General features: G+C 36.6%; 1 protein-coding gene across 1 annotated transcript in view; it reads right to left on the reverse strand.

The window, feature by feature from the left end:
• The window catches only part of THSD7A (thrombospondin type 1 domain containing 7A), a 327,266-nt gene that overhangs the window by 248,030 nt on the left and 62,802 nt on the right, over positions 1–16,434 (reverse strand). The window contains exon 9 of the mRNA XM_074574765.1: positions 6,314–6,440. The gene's annotated coding sequence lies outside the window, so the exon portion shown is untranslated. The remainder of the gene's footprint in view (positions 1–6,313; positions 6,441–16,434) is intronic.

Consider the following 16,434-nt stretch of genomic DNA (forward strand, 5'->3'; position numbering starts at 1 on the left):
TGCTAGCCAGGATTTCAACACATTTTTTTTTAACTATATAGGGAAGCGGGGTTAATAATGGGGGAAAATGTTAAATTATCCTACCCAAATAAAAAGAACAAAAATAATTCAGAATCTGCAGACCTAAGGTAGGTCATCCTTCCAATTCCCTCCTTTCACATCCAATTTTAGAAAAAGAGCTATTCAAGAAGTGGTATGCAATGTCTTTCCATCCTCAGGAGACAATCCACAGTTTAATATAACATTTGGTATGGCTTGAATATTTTACACTTCCTAAGTATCCGTTACGTAACTTTCCTCCACTGTGTTTAATTACCCCATTAAGCAAGTTGGTATTTGCATTTGCACTTAGAGCAGCTGCACTAGAGCTGCAGGGCACAAGAATATAAAACCAAGAAGAAAAATTAATAAAACATTATCTTTCCCATTTAATAAGTTCCCTTTCTTTTTTAATTGAAACATTTGTATTAGTAGATACTATTCCAGCATTGTAAGGTAATAAATCACATAAACCTCATATTATTCAAGCTGACTGAACCGCCAGATAGAAGTATCATCGCTTACTAACGGCACAACTTGCCCTTAAGCTTTTCTCATTTTATGGTATTTCTGAGGAGTGACTTTGTATCCAAAAATGTTATTCAAAACATAGAAAGTGATGCAAATGTAATGAATCAGAAATCATTCTTGGTCTCAAATTTTTACATAGGAAATAAGTTACGAATTTATTTTACTGTGTTGCGCATCATCAACTAATCCAGACACTTTTCTGAGAAAACAAACATGAAGGTTTTAATTAATTAATTAACAAGTCTGCAAGTCATCACACATTTGTAGAATCAGCTTCCGAGTTTCAAGACTCTATTTTTCAGCCAGCCTGGAGAGCTTACAATACATCCATCAAAGACTGGAAAATAATTGTTACTTATCACATTGGCATGTTTGCTAAATAGGATGCATGCAATAAAGAGTAAGAAATAGAGCAATGAGAAGTACCAGTTTATTCATTAAGAGCTATTAATGCTGAACTGGTTGCTGCGTTAGTAGTGCCAGGTGTGGAAGCTCCTTGCCCTATGGGACAGGTTATCATGCATTAGAAGACTGAGATCTTACATATACACATGAAGGAAGCAAAGTACCAGTTTTGATTATACCCGTTCCCTTCATTCCTAAGGTCCTATTTTTGTAGCTGTTATAACAATGTCCTATTTATGTAAATGTATTATCCATGAAAATCTCACTACAATACTTCCTTGCAGCTGACAGGAACGACCCTATACCCGGCTTTCTGGTACTTTTAGTCCCCACTCCTTTTAGTGAAAATGATTCCAACTGACATCTTTTCCAGCCATCTCTATTTTTCACTTTGGAGCAAAGATAAGGCACCTATCAAAAAATAAAAAAATCACTATTTTAGAAGCCCCAGAAGCGTATCGCTGCATGGACTAATGGTCTACACCGGTTTTGATGCCAAAATTCAGGTATTTGACAGTACTTAACATCCTTAAAGTTCCCCTCTTACCCAAAGTAGATAAAGGGTAAAGTTATTAAGGGGTGTAAGAATAGCATACAATTAGCACACGTATTACAGTAGCTGTATACTTTTAATAATACTTCTGCTTTTCTCGATGACCTTTTTATGTTGCCACAGCATGGGTTTAAGATATTCTCTTTTAACTGTTTAAAACACTGTCCTAAAACAATTTTTACTAGAATGCTACTTTTCATGAGCTGTCTATTTGCATAATCACAACCTCATGAAGGTAGTGAGGACAAAGGAAATGTGACTCAGCTCAAGCAGCATATTTATGCACACCCACGTAAAACACAGAGTAAAGATTCAGCAGAGCTGCATATCACATCCACCTCCCACCAATAATAAGGAAACGAAATTACCATGCAACTTTTATAAGCCTTAATCTGACTTTCCATTTCAGTTCAATAACCGATTCAGCAAAACCAAAGTGTTTGGGCGCAACTGACAATTCCTCCCAATTGGCTGAAAAATACTTCTTCTTTTCTTTCTGAAAAATTAAACATTTAATTCCCATGAAGAGCCACATGCCAGTGGTTAATTAGGGAACATTTTACAAGAAGAACTAAAAATCGTCATCAACACAGCAGGAAAATATTAACATTTTTACAAGCACAGCCATGCCAGAGTTTCTGGTTCCAGAGCTCTTGCAGGCAGGCAGCTGCCACCCAGGCAAGTTGAGAACCTCAGCACTTACTGCTAATTCCCTCTTTCTGATACTTATTCAAACTGGCAAGAAACATTCCTCCTACATCACTTTCAAATGTTTGACAGCCTGGCCATCCATTAAATGCATCTCCTAGAGTTGTCCGTGGATCACTATATAATTCTTCCTCCCAGCTACTGAAAAATAACGTGATGCGTAGGAAGCTGGAAGGGCTCCCAGATCCCACAGTGCCTGACAGGCAGGGCTAAAGCAGGAATAAAAGTCAGCAGGGTGAAGGCACAGGACCGATGGGAGAAGGCCAGTAACAGATTACACTGATTAATGGGAGGATATAAGATATTCTTCTTCACTGAGAAGCTAGGGAGCAGGGGTAGCTGCTGGGCAGGCAGCAAACAGATATTTGCGGTCAGAATTAATGCAGTGTGTTGGCAAAGGTCATGCCGCTCAAATCTGTGCAGGGGCAACGCCAACTGCCACAGGCTCACAGGGAACGAATAAGGGAAACTGGGCAAAAAAGAAAAATAAAATAAAAAAGGCAAAAGTAGAATAAAGCAATACAACAATAAACCCTCAAGATGCCCTTTCTTCTCCTTTCCCAGAAATCCTACAAACTTTAAGTAAAATCCTATTTTCACTCTGAACATGAAGTTCTAATGCTAGCTGTGGCAGATGTGATTCAGTAACGCTGTCTTCCTGAAGTGGAAGACGGAGCCACAACCACTGCGGTGGGTATAGACGTACACATTCAATTATAGGGGCAATTAGGGAGGATAAAAGACAGATTAGGTCCTCCCCCTAGAATACATACCCTGCCAGAGGAGCTGAGGATGGGGAGGAGGAGGTAGGGGTTAGTTACCAGCTGGAACACAAACGCTTTCTTTTTGACAGTTCAAAATGTAAATCTGTTTATGTGACATAATTTTCACCAAGCACTGGCACACACGCATTAACAAAAATGCCCTGCTATTTCAGTCATTTTTAAACTTTTTTTTGGGGGGTCTGAGAAAACTTTCCCTTTCATTTACACACCACCACCCACTCACAGGATAAAACCAACCAAACAAAAATCCCTCGCAGTGTCAAAGACCAAATATTTAGCATAACCACTTCAAACAGTTTCATAAATCTGCTACTGCTCATACTTTATTTAAGTAATTGTACTTTGCAGCACAATGAAAAACTGAAATCTTTCATAACGTAGGAAAACTGTATGTGCTACAATCACTGTAAAACCTGTCCAATTCATTTTTGGGAAGAAGGTCACCTTCAGCAAACACTGCTTCATCTTTTAAGGGCTAAGACTACAGCATTTAGTCACATTGTTATGGCCTTAGTTCAAAGAGCCAAAAATGTCTAAGAGCCAGCCACCACGCAGCCGCTGTGTCGGTCTGAGCTGGGAGCAGTGGAAGGCAGCCCCGGCAGCCGGGTGCCCACCAGCCCTCTCCCGTTGCGCTCCCTTCATTGTAAGTGACCAGCTGAGGGCAGATGCAGCAGCGAATGATCCAGAACTTTATCTCACTAACCAAAAACTGTTTCCATTCTGAGATTATTTTTTTTTTTTAACTCACATTTACATTTGCCAAATGTTCAGATGTGTTTTCAAGCTCCATATGTCCATCAAGACAACATTTTTACGAAGTTTTAGCTAAATCAGATCAGCCAATTAGGCTCAGAAAAAATTCATTGCTTTTGTAATTTAAGAAACACACTCTGAGTGCTCGATTTTGTAACCTTAATGTCATTTCAAACCTATATCCAAGAACATGTACTTAACATGTAGAAAATGTAATTAGATAAAGCAAAATGAGTTGTTGGAAAACTTCGGAAGAAATATTTTCTAACTACCACAAAAACAGTTTTGCGGAAAAACCAAACAAAACTTTCTCATGTTTATCAGCTGGTAAAGTTTTGGCTTTGTATTTCATATGCTGTTACATTGCCAGGGACTGTGTAAAACAACAACACTGCTTATTCAGCATAGTTCTTCTAACACATTTATCACCATTTCTTGTCTATTAGTAAGTTGAGCTGGTGGTACAGACTAATCAAAATGAAAATCCATTATTACGGTCCAGTTCATCATCTATTGGATTTAGAACCAATGTTAAATTCATCTTATACTCTCCATGTTCTATTGATATAAATCCTTTAAACTATTTCATTTTTACCACTGAACAGGTCACAATAAATGGTTCCTCTTATTATTAAGGATTTCTGGGGTACAGGAGAGAAACAGCCAACACTCATTTCCTGAAACCATTAATGACCAAGGAAAATTTTTTAGAACCAGAATAAATAAAGCAGAACTCAGTGTTTCATAATGTAAACATTTATGTGAATTTGAACTCAGAACATGTTTCTGTGTTAAAAAAAAACCTAAACTTTTGAATTAGAATTAAAAATATAGACCTTCCACTGTAGCATTATCTTGAAAATAGCATTTTTTAAGAAGTGAAATGGAAAAGAAGGAGATTCAGCCTTCCATCCTTTCCCAGTCCATGGCTGAATTTGGAATTCCCAACACAGATGGTAAGGAATATGAAGTACAAGGAAGGTCCTCTGGGTTCTATATTCACCTGTCTCTCTTCAGTACAACAAAACTCTTTTTTCCTCAATTAAAATCTGCCAGAATGAGTAAAATGACATCCCTCCATTGCTACTATTATTTCATTCGACCTTGATATCATGAACAAGAACGTAATTATGATAATGAACCAATTATTTTTATACAATATAGCAATCAAAAAGACTACCACTCCCTCCCTTTTCTCATGATAATACCTGAACATTCTGGTTTTATTCGGTCTTCAATTGCTCGCATGCAATCATTATCATTAACATTTTACTTTTTCTTTTATTTCTTCTTTCCAAAATTAAAAAAAAAATAAAAGGGAAAACAGTGACTTTTTCAAATATTCATAACAGCTTGCAAGATGTATGATTTATGTAGGACAATAAACAAATATTTTAATGCTTGGAATATTTTACATGGCATGAATTTTGAATGACAGCACATCTGTCTGTTAGGACAACCAACTGTCAATAACGCAGCAGCTACACCATCATATGAATGGCATATTTTATATACATTATATAAAAGCCAGTGTGAAGGACGTTTGAGAGGATTTAATATTTTTTTTAGTAGTTTGTAGACAGTCCAGCTATACCTGCCTTCCAAGGGACTTCTTGTCCTATGATTATTGTAGCTTTCATATGATTTTGTCCAATAATTGTTACATTAAACCAAATAATTTGGAAAAAATATTTAATCATTTGCAGTCTTCTGGTTATGAAAACGAAGTGTCTAAGTTACTGTGAGGTCAGATCTGTCACATACAGTGGAAAAGCAAATAGAATCAAGTATGTAAGAGTAACTCAAAGAGGTTTTTGCACACTGAAATATAATTATTCCAAAACTGTTACCTTAGTCAAATCGCTGACTCTGTTAAAATACTGGATCCACAAAAACCTCGTGGCTTTGTCCCCAGAGATCACAGACTGACTAAAAATCATGCTATTTTAGAGAAAAGAATCTTTTGTCTCCTGCTCAGAAATGAATCTTCCCAACCTTGGTCACTGTAGTGTTTATGTTCCAACTACATGTACATGCAAGTTGCAGAAGAAAAGAACATTTTTCTGCTACCATGATTACGTTTTCAGTAAAAGCTAAGTTGCTCAAAGATAGATTCACTTACGATGAACTGTACAGTTTCACAATCAATTTTTGACTTGAGACAATCTAAGTGCACAACACCAAGTTAGCTATTATAGCCTAGAGACAGTTTCCTTTACTCAGATATATTGATAACTGGAACAAAAATATAAACCTGAAACTCTCTACATTTAATTTAGACAAACTGGAGTTTACTGTTATCCACATAAGAATCATATCTGCTTTTTTAGTCTACTTGTAGGACTGCTTTATGCAGATTGTAGCTCTATCTGTATGTAAATCATGTCTCAGTTAAGCAAAGATAATTGTTACCAATTTAAAAGAAGTTTCAAATTTTCTTTAAAAAGTATTAAAGAGTTGATAGGAAAGAGACAAACAAACATTCCACATGGAATTCCTCCATGTCTAAAAAGTCATAAGCAGTAGAAACTAAACACACCTTTTTGCCACGGTAAATATTCATTCTCCGCTGCTAGTGAGGGACTTCTCAACTATCATGATTCCACAGCATGCTAAAACAATACCACGAGGACAGGCACCTTCTGTGCAGTGAATTCAGAAGAAACCTATAAATAAGCAGATAAAAAGTCAGAAGGCAAAAATTAAAAGAATTACCCATACGAGGTCCCCCCTGATTCACTAGGGAGAGGGCACTGATGGACAGTGTGTCCTGATGATCTAAACTGTGTACAAGCAATTGGAAATTCAGCATTAATATCTCAGTATATCCAAGAACATATGACAATAAGAATATTTCAATGGCTCCCCCAGTTTCAAAGCTTACTGTCACCCGTATGCTCCTGAAATGCTCTCTAATTTCCCTGAATAGCCCAATATTTAACTCTCCATAGCATAATCATGTCTGGAAGGTCATTCCACACATTTTTTGTTTCTGTGAAAAATTGCTGCCAGGCGTCTGTTTTGAACCTTTTCTCCTCCCATTCTTTTTTCCATTTATGCCATCTGATCACATTACTTACATCCATCTCAAAGTTCTAATTTAAGAGGACATTCCTCTGATTCATGGCTTAGTCTTGCCCGTACTTTTCCTCATATATTAAAAGAGATTTTTATTTTCAGTCTGAAGCTATTAAAAAAAATATTAAACACAATCTGTTACCTGTCCATTCTTACTACCCCAAATAATTAAGATTAAATCTTTACAGAGGCTTATTAAAATCAAAAAAGTCCAACTTTTTGACAAATAAATTGGCCCAGGCAACCAATTGATATAAACGTAATCCAATATATGAAGTACAGTACATCGGCACCACGTAATGAATAGGAAAGGCAGAAAGATTCTGCATTTATACAATCACACCTCCAAGTTTCCTTAGCTAGGAGAAATATACAGCTAAACAGAAAAAATCATGTTAGCCATTCTCTTCTGCTCCATTTACTCCATGTCACAATTCCTTTTTTGGAGTTCAGGAAAATCCACATCCTTATTGCTCATATAACCTCCTTCTTCTGTCTTACGAAGGACACAGAAGAGCAGAACAAGTTGCATGTAAGAAGGTGGACCGCAATCAAAACCACTTTTTCCTTAGTTGCATCCATGTTTGCCTACACTGAGAAGATTCTAGGCTTATCCCTAATCTCATTTGAGATCTTCCTATCTGTTTTAGCTTGTACTGTTAAAAAAACAAGAAAGAGGTAAATCAGGGTCAGAAAACTTATATGTAGTCAAAACTTGGTCCCAAAGTTTTAACGTAATCTGGAATTTATTATACAAAGTGTTTCTCTCCATTTTTAAGCTGTAACATTAGGGATTTATACTGACTACTGTAAAAGAACTGCAGTAATGAGGCAAACGTCCTTTACACCCTCATGACAGTGGATAAGACTATTTTATTTTAAAACCCACATTCCAAAATTGTTTTATTTTTTTCTTCAAGAGGAAAGTTTAAAATAAGGAGCTGTCTGGTCTGTGTATTAGTATGCTACCACTGCCCAAGTTGAGGACTTGGAGCAAGAAGACCCATTGTAAAACAGAATGAAATACCCTTTTTTGGTTTATTTTAAGTTATTGGGAATATAAATTAGGTACCTCCATTCAGCAGTAAATGTCTCTCAGTAACGGAATGAAGTGGAAATTGATCTTCCTGGGCTTTTAGACTTCTTTCAACTAAAACATTGTACTGGGTTTGGCTAGGACAGAATTTTCTTCACAGTAGCTCCTATGGTGCTATGTTTTGGATCTGAGATGGAAACAGTGTTGGTAAGACAGGGATGTTTTAGTTATTGCTGAACAGTGCTCACACAGCATCAAGGCCTTTTCTGCCTCTCACACTGCTCCGACAATGAGTAGGCTGGGGGTGCACAAGAAACTGGGAGGGGACACAGCTGGGACAGCTGACCCCAACTGACCAAAGGGATATCCCAGACCATACGTCATTGCACTCAGCAATAAATGTTGCGGTAAGAAGGAGGAAGGGGAGACATTCTGAATTATGGTGCCTGTCTTCCCAAGTAACCGTTAACGTGTGATGGAGGACTGCTTTCCTGGAGATGGCTGAACACCTGCCTGCCGATAGGGAGCACTGAACTCCTTATTTTCCTTTGTTTGCACATGCAGCTTTTGCTTTGCCTATTAAAACTGTCTTTCACACTTTTGCCCTTCCGATTCTCTCCCCCATCCCACTGAGGGAGCGTAAGCAAGCAGCTGTGTGGGGCTGAGCTGCCCAACGGGGTTAAACTACAACTCATATTTACTCTAATACAGAGAATTTTAGACCAAGCTCTATGGGTGCAGTTAGGAACTCTAATATGCAGATATTCAGATAAGGCAAGAGCTTATGTTATGTTGTAAATGTGGGTGGTTTTGTCCACATAAATCACAGCCATTTAAAGTAAACACCCCAAGAGTTTCATACGAGCAACACTAAACAGCCGATTATACACAAACAAGTTAATTTGAGTAATGTACATAGGAGAATGGTCAAAAGCAGCAAATTTCTGTTTGATTGAACCTCTGAACTGTGTAAAATGAAGCCAATTTCAGACAAATTTGATAACACCAGTTTATCACAAGACCGATATTTCACATTCAGCTTTCAGCTTGAAGCAAATTTTTATAGCCTGAAGAATGGAGTTATAACAAAATGCTGACAAGCCCTCACCATACAAAATAGTTTCTGCTAGAGGGCGGATTGCCTATTCTTGACATTTCAAAATAAATGAATTTACATTCAACAAATGAGATACAGTTCACATTCAGTAACTGTAACTCTTTATGGCTTTTCCTATTTGATAGATGCAAAATAAAAATCAACAAGACGAAGTTCAGATTCTTGTCCCTTCCTAAGTTCAAAGCTGAAATACTTAGACTTCAGCCCTAGGGCCAATTACGTCTATCAAGCCTCATATGACAGCAGTATTTAAAAACAACAAGAATCCTTTGCAAAAGCAGAAAGACACATGTTCCTGTGATTCTCAGTTCCAATCCTTACGACTTAAATGTAACTCCAATGCTTTAATGCAACAGACAGTTTATGTAGATGCTCCATTCCTCCTCCCCCCTCGTAAATGAGTTTCTTTTAAGTTTTTTAAAAGAAAAACTTCATTCTGAGCCTCCCACTAATAGATAGTTATGCCACAAATAGCACTCGGAAGAAACACATACGCAGTGGAGGGCTGTCATTTCCTGCCACCGACCACAGCATGAGCAAACATCATGGTATCAATCCAGCACCCAAAACTTATAACCAAGAATATGAACCCTGTTATTTGACTTTGTCCTTGTTCCAGGGGGAATAAGGTTAATTTTCACAAGAAGCTGGGACAGGACACAGCTGGGATGGCTGACCCAAACTAGCCAAAGGAGTATTCCATACTATGTGAGGTCACGCTCAGCTGGGGGACCTGCTGTGGAGGGGCAGGAATTGCTGCAGGCTGGGCATTTTGGGTTCTGGTTGGTGAGTGGTTGTGCATTAATCAGTTTTGTGTATTCTTTTATCAGTATTATTGTGGCTGTTTTTCTCTGCCTTTGCTGTTCTGTTAAACTGTCTTTACCCCAACCGTTGGGTTTTGCCTTTTTCTTCCAATTCTCCCTATCCCAGCCGCATGGTTCTTTTTTGCCAGCTGGGACTAAAACACAACAGACTTGCAAACAGAAACCTGACTATTAAAATTAGAATGCCAGAGGCAGCTCAGTTTACTATTCTAATACATAGAAGACTGTGAGTTAAAATTAATGTTTTAAAGAGGAGCCTAAACAAGAGATGATTTTCTGACCATTACAGTAACGTCAGTTACTAAAGGAGATAAACCCAGGAAACTTCCTCAAAGTTTTTGTACGTGGCCTTGATGTGATGACCTCCTGTTCAACAGAGGATACATTTTTCTCATTCCTTGGCAAAGGCACAGTTTAGCATAAGTAGAAGCATCTTTTAGGTTTCAGTTTTGCTCACTAACTTTGTGATTGTTTTATATGAAATTCCCTGTAAGCTATAAAAATAACTCAACATGCTATTTTGCTGGCAGTTGATAGACTGTAAAACTACCACTATTTTCACTGGTTTGGGTTTGCTCTTTCTTTTTTATAGTCATTTGATAAATCTAATTTTCAATACAAATATAGTCTTTCAACATTTTTTTGATTCATATCTGCTCGTTTCCAAAGCAAATGGTCACTGCTAGGTAGTTCTTTTCCATATAGACTTTTCCCCCCATACACATTTCAGTTTTGAAAAGATTTATTTTCAGAATACCTCATTCAATCACCACTGTTCTACCAGTAGTACTATGAACAGCAAATTTTTGCATTGTGTAATTTTTATGTAGATCCATTAAATAGTCCTTGATTATAATATCTAGTGTTTTCACCTTCTGTGGAGTATACCTGTATGAATACATACAGTTCATGCTATTTATTTTCAGATAACTAGCCCCTCTTGACAGAAATTATAATTTTCTAATGTAAAATATCACCAGAGCATGCACGCACCCACACACACAGAGCATTTTTGATAGCTCACTTTTCCCGTTTACTCTTTTGGGTGTAACAAAGTTAGAAATTTTTTCATTACACTTGGGAGTACTATATGAGAAGTTTTCAAACCTTTGGAAACCTGATCAGTAACAGGCATCACATAATGGAAAAAAAAAATAAAATTAATCGATACAACATAAAAAAGCCATTTACAATAGACCTTAAAAGCTCATTGGAAGAATTCTTTATGCGATTAAACACAAACTAAGGTATAAAGTCAGATCTTAAACTCCTAATTTTGCACACGTAATCCTGTCTTGAAATTATGTGTCTCAGATATTAGTAGTCTAAATTCATTTTGGATTTGTTTTTCTCCTTATCGCATCTTTCCTGACATTTACATGTCTTTAATAGTCCCATCTGCAAATACTTTTTATTGTAACACGGGATGAAGGAGTATTTTTACAACTGTACATTTTGTAAGCCACAGATATCTCAGGACAGGATAATAAGCTCAGAGGTATCAATTTTACAAAGAGACTTACATTAAATGAATAAATTTAAATCACAGAATTCCCACCATAGCTATAAACACTTTGGCACTGGAAGCTTTTCTTTAGATTTATTTACAGAGTCTGCGACTCCTTGGGCCCGAGCAGGCTTTTCTATATGGCCATAACTGCTGCCATATCTAAGCATCTCTAAATGACATTGAAGTGAAAAAAAAAATATATTTTTAAAAATCCATTATCAAATATTCTTCTTTGTAGAGATATCAGTTCATCTTAACAGAGAGAAATCATGACAGACAACAAGGCAGATGGGTGAAGACATTAGGCGAATAAGTAAAAAGGTAGTATAAGGGGAATGCTATGCTACAAGTATTGCAAGGTCCTGATGCAACTACTGGAAGTAAACTCAAGGGAAGAAAGGAGGTTTTGTCTGTGATCTGTGTTCTTCACATGGGGAGGGGATGGGGATTTTTATTTCTAGCCTTTATAGTGATATTATTTTACACCTGCCACTTTGCAGAGAATTTCCATTTCTATGTTACAACACACTGTGCCCTTTACTGACTTGTTTAAAGAAAATGAATAAAATAGTTCCCCATATGAAAATGAGATCTACCATCTTTTTTATTATTTGGAGGCATTTCTAGCTGGCAGAGGGGCAAACAGTGAGTGACACCAGTGTGAAAATTTACAAACATCACCATCCCAATTACTTTAAGGGTCAACATACATAAAGGAAAAGGGCAATCATCCAACTTCTGTTTCAGCATTTACACAGAGCTTTTTATTGCAACTCTGCCTTTGCTATACTTAACCAGAATGAAGATATGAAATATTTAATTCTCATACCTTTTAATTCCCTCACATCATTACCATTCCAGATCACTATCTTAGTTTGCTTTGTATCTGGTTTTGATGCCACTGAATGCCTGGCTTCAGGAAAGAGCAAAACAATTCCCGTGGGACTTTACCTAATGATTCTTTCACATTATACTTCAGGGAATGACACAAACGGAAAACGTCTTGGAGATTGTCCTCCATAAAACTCATTGCATTGCAATTTGAATGTAATTTGGAATTCACCAAGGACTTGAACCATAATTTATATTTGCCAAATATATGTTAATTAATTCTAATGACATTAAAATAATCTCCCATTTTGGTGCTATCATATGGCAAACAGAAATGAATAAAAAGCAATTCATTCTTACTAGATTTTACTACACAGTAGTTATAAAAGGATCTTACGTGATTAAATTTCACAATATTATTCCACAAGAAAAAAATATAAGGAAAAGTTCTTCTATAGACCGTGAAAATCTGTCACTTCAACTCACTAAAAAACAAACAAATTAGTTTTCAAATATAAAAAGTCATGCTCTCAATAATATCTAAAACAAATTTTCTGTAAGATATGGTTATTAAAAGACAGGGTATAGTTACTCAACTTATATTTGGATCCCATTTCCTTCTAGATTCCAGGGGTTCAACTGATCACTAATCAACATTACCTACAGTAATTTTTATGTTGCTCGATCTTTTTAAGATCTAACTAAAGAGATAACAAAGGGTTAAATGTTGACATGTGGCTATACTTAGCATTAATTAGGTATGTGTATGTATACACACAGATATGGCTTAATGAAGCAGTCTCCTAACAATATAGTTATCAGACCAAGTACAACCTCTGTTATCATGGAGTCATTAGCAGATTGCTGCAAATTTATAATCTCAAAGGACATTCAGAATTTAATAACAACATATTACATTTGTGTCAATGTCACAAAAATTCCAACACACTTTGTTGTTCAAATCACATTTTGTGATAGCACTTTAAAACCAAAACAGTCACTACAAATCACCCTTAAGTTAAGCATTACCCTTCTGAGCACTTACTTCAACGAGCCCTCCATATCCTTCAGAAGAAAAACTCACAAAATTTTCATTGTCACTTTTCTTAGTTATTTGACTGACATCTGTGTGTAGAGGGCTTAATGGTTTTCCTGTGCACTGAACTGAAAGTATAAAACCTATGTAAACCTGTAAAACATCTGCTCATTAAGTGCTAAATCACAATATTCTAATCCAGTGGGCTCCGTAAACTGAAAGTAGACTTTTTAAATAACGTAGAGGGATTTAACTACAGAATTCATTAAAGCGAGTGCAAGTCATACAGCTAAAATTTACTGCCATAAAAAGTTATCTTTAGAACACATCTAATAAAACTTAAGTATGAGCTGTGGTACCTGAATATTTTAAATAGTCGTTGGAGACAAAAATTGTTGTGAGGCTGCAGCATAAAGCTGAAGTTAAAACACAGCACTTTATGATGCCTGTGTCCAGCAATCCTGGTAATATACTACACGCATCTTGTAAGTGTCTAATTACTGATGTTCTTTTATTTCATTTATTTTGACTACCTAAACTGTCTCTAAAGTGCCTATCCACATTTGCATTTTAATAAATAATAATTGATATTTTTTCAGCATGTTCTATTTGCATCTCAGAGATTCATTTACAGATTAATATTTCTTATTACCTAAAACAAACTATTCATAGGATATTCAGATTAGGGAATTATTAGCGAGCAAGCAAGACACTGTGGATAGCATTATAATTTGGTCAACTTGTTGGGCTCAGCTTTACCTTTTGCATTACCGTTGGTGTCAGTGGTGGCTGGGGACGCCTGGACTTTAGGAAGTTGCATTGCAATTCCAGGGAAATGAAGAATTAAAGAAACGGCTCACTGAGATGCCTAAAGGAAGATTTCAATGTATGCCATTCTTACCGAAGTACATTCTGTAAATCACCCAGGAGAAATGAGTAGTAATCACTGCTTTCCACAATGATACTGATATTAAAGGAAATATTGGAACATATTCTCATCAAAAAGAAAAAAAAAAAAAAAGAATGATATCAGACACACAGCCTTGTACAAATTTATGAACCAGACTGATCAGTATATATTATGCCTTTACCATGGAAGTCCAGCTAAGGTCAGTGAGAAGGTTCAGCATTAATTCAGAAAGTGCTTCCCACAAGGGTTAGTTAATTTGATTTCTGATTTTGATGGTTACAATTCAGTATTCACTCCAGTGATTTCCTTACTTTGTTCAGCATTCCTTACAATGAAAAAAAAATAACAAAAAACAAACTTTACTGCTGCAGTGAACATGATTACATAGTTTACAGTTGTGGATATCCACAATATAAAGAAAGAAACCTACACAAGCACAGAAATGACATTTGGATTCCATATTCATGACTGGTTCTATGGCAGATCAGGTTTAAATGTCAAGCTTCTGTGAAAAGATTCCCCCTGACATTAATCTCTCTCACCCATACATTCTTCTCAGGAAATTTATATTCCAGCATCTTAGAAAGTACTTTGTATTTTTTTCTTATATATCTCCCTATTTCCTGGGATAATGCTCAACCTAATCTAAACCAAGCACTCATGCAATGGGCTGCCCTAAATTTTAAAACTGTCAAGTGAAGGCTGTGCTCTCTGAACACTACTGTCTTCAGATTAGCCTTTTGTCATACACAGAATCTATCTAAAAATAGACATAAGGTAGACCTAAACTAGCCTCCTAGGCAATGCAGCTTAAGGATGAAGTCAGTCACTCTCTAAGAAGACATCTAGGGTAAATGAAACACACCCTAAAGTGCCTCTTCGTCTCCTCCAGCTGTAAGTGGAGCTTACGCTGCCTAACTCAGCCATACACATCGACACTGTAGAAAATGAAACTAGAACTCTCCTTATGAAAGATAGAAACAAACATTATTAATTTTGAAAGAATTTGCAATACTTACATACATGTTTTGCAAAGGCATTCTGCCTTAAGAAGACTGCAGGTAGGGGACAGGACCTTAAAGCCTAGAGCCAAAAGCGTAACCTAATCAAGAAAGGCATAACAAATATTTTTAAGAAACTTGGGGAAGACGAGGAAGAGCATTACCATATAACTTTCAGTGCTATAATCTTTGGGAATAAGGTTCATCCAAAAAGAAAGCTACAATCAAGCCATGTTATCCCTGGTTGCAGAAAATTAAGGTTCTCAAACAGCCTGCTCCAGAGATTTCCTTTAAATATAGGAACAGAAAAAACACAACTCTCAGAAGATTTTGGGCACGCTGACCAAACTCAAAAGCTAGAGAAGACACTGGAGGTGATAAGGAGATTCATTATTGTCCAGCGTAATGTTGAAACAACTTGGGCCTATTATTGCAAATCTAGATTTTAAAATAAACATTTTTTTACAGAAGTATCTTGTCTAGTGGTGATCCCGATACACCATTCCATCAGACAAAGCAAGACTTAAGGAAGGACCGTCAGTGCCCACCATCAAAGAGTTCCTGCCTAGAGTCGCCTGCCTGGCAACCCACTCTACTATAGCAAAGGCGAACAAGAAGAGTCACTCTGCTGGGGCTAACTTGGTAAGTATAAGCCTATAGCATTTTGCCAAGAAGAAAGGGAAGAAAGCCTACATCAGTCCCTTTTTTCACTTGCTTACGTTTTATTGTTTATTGTCTGCAAGCCGGTATGTTTTGCTGGAACCTTAACGGTTACATTTCTTGCCGTTTTCCAAACTCAACATTAAGTCCCATGACATCGTTGAAAACCAAAGAGTTACCGCCTTGAAATTTTTTTATGATGTTTAACCATAACTATGTTAGCAACCTCTGGCTTACCTAAATATTTTTTGTGAAGCAAAAAGCTAAGGGGAAGAAGAATTTCCATTGCAGCACAGGATTCTTTTAAAAATCCTAGGCTATTAACAACATTCATAACTTTCCCATCTAATTATTTTTTAAATAAGTGAGGAAATAAGTGAAGATAGGTCCACAATGTTTCAAATATCTCAAATCACATCACTGATTGTAAAAGAGAGATAAAAGGAACAAGATCAGAGGACACAGCAGATTTAAAGAAAGCATATAAAAGCATGAGATGGCCTCTGGGCTGCAATCAGTCAGGAACCCCCTTATAAAATTATTATGGTGATACAATGGAGTGTTTCTGGTTCAAAAAGTAAGAGAACTAATACTGAGTGAAGTCCTTGCCCCATTTGATCTTAATAAAGGATTAAGGCAGGGAGATGCATGGTTCCC

The sequence above is a fragment of the Larus michahellis genome, chromosome 2, assembly GCF_964199755.1.
Source record: "Larus michahellis chromosome 2, bLarMic1.1, whole genome shotgun sequence".
Classification (NCBI taxonomy): domain Eukaryota; kingdom Metazoa; phylum Chordata; class Aves; order Charadriiformes; family Laridae; genus Larus; species Larus michahellis.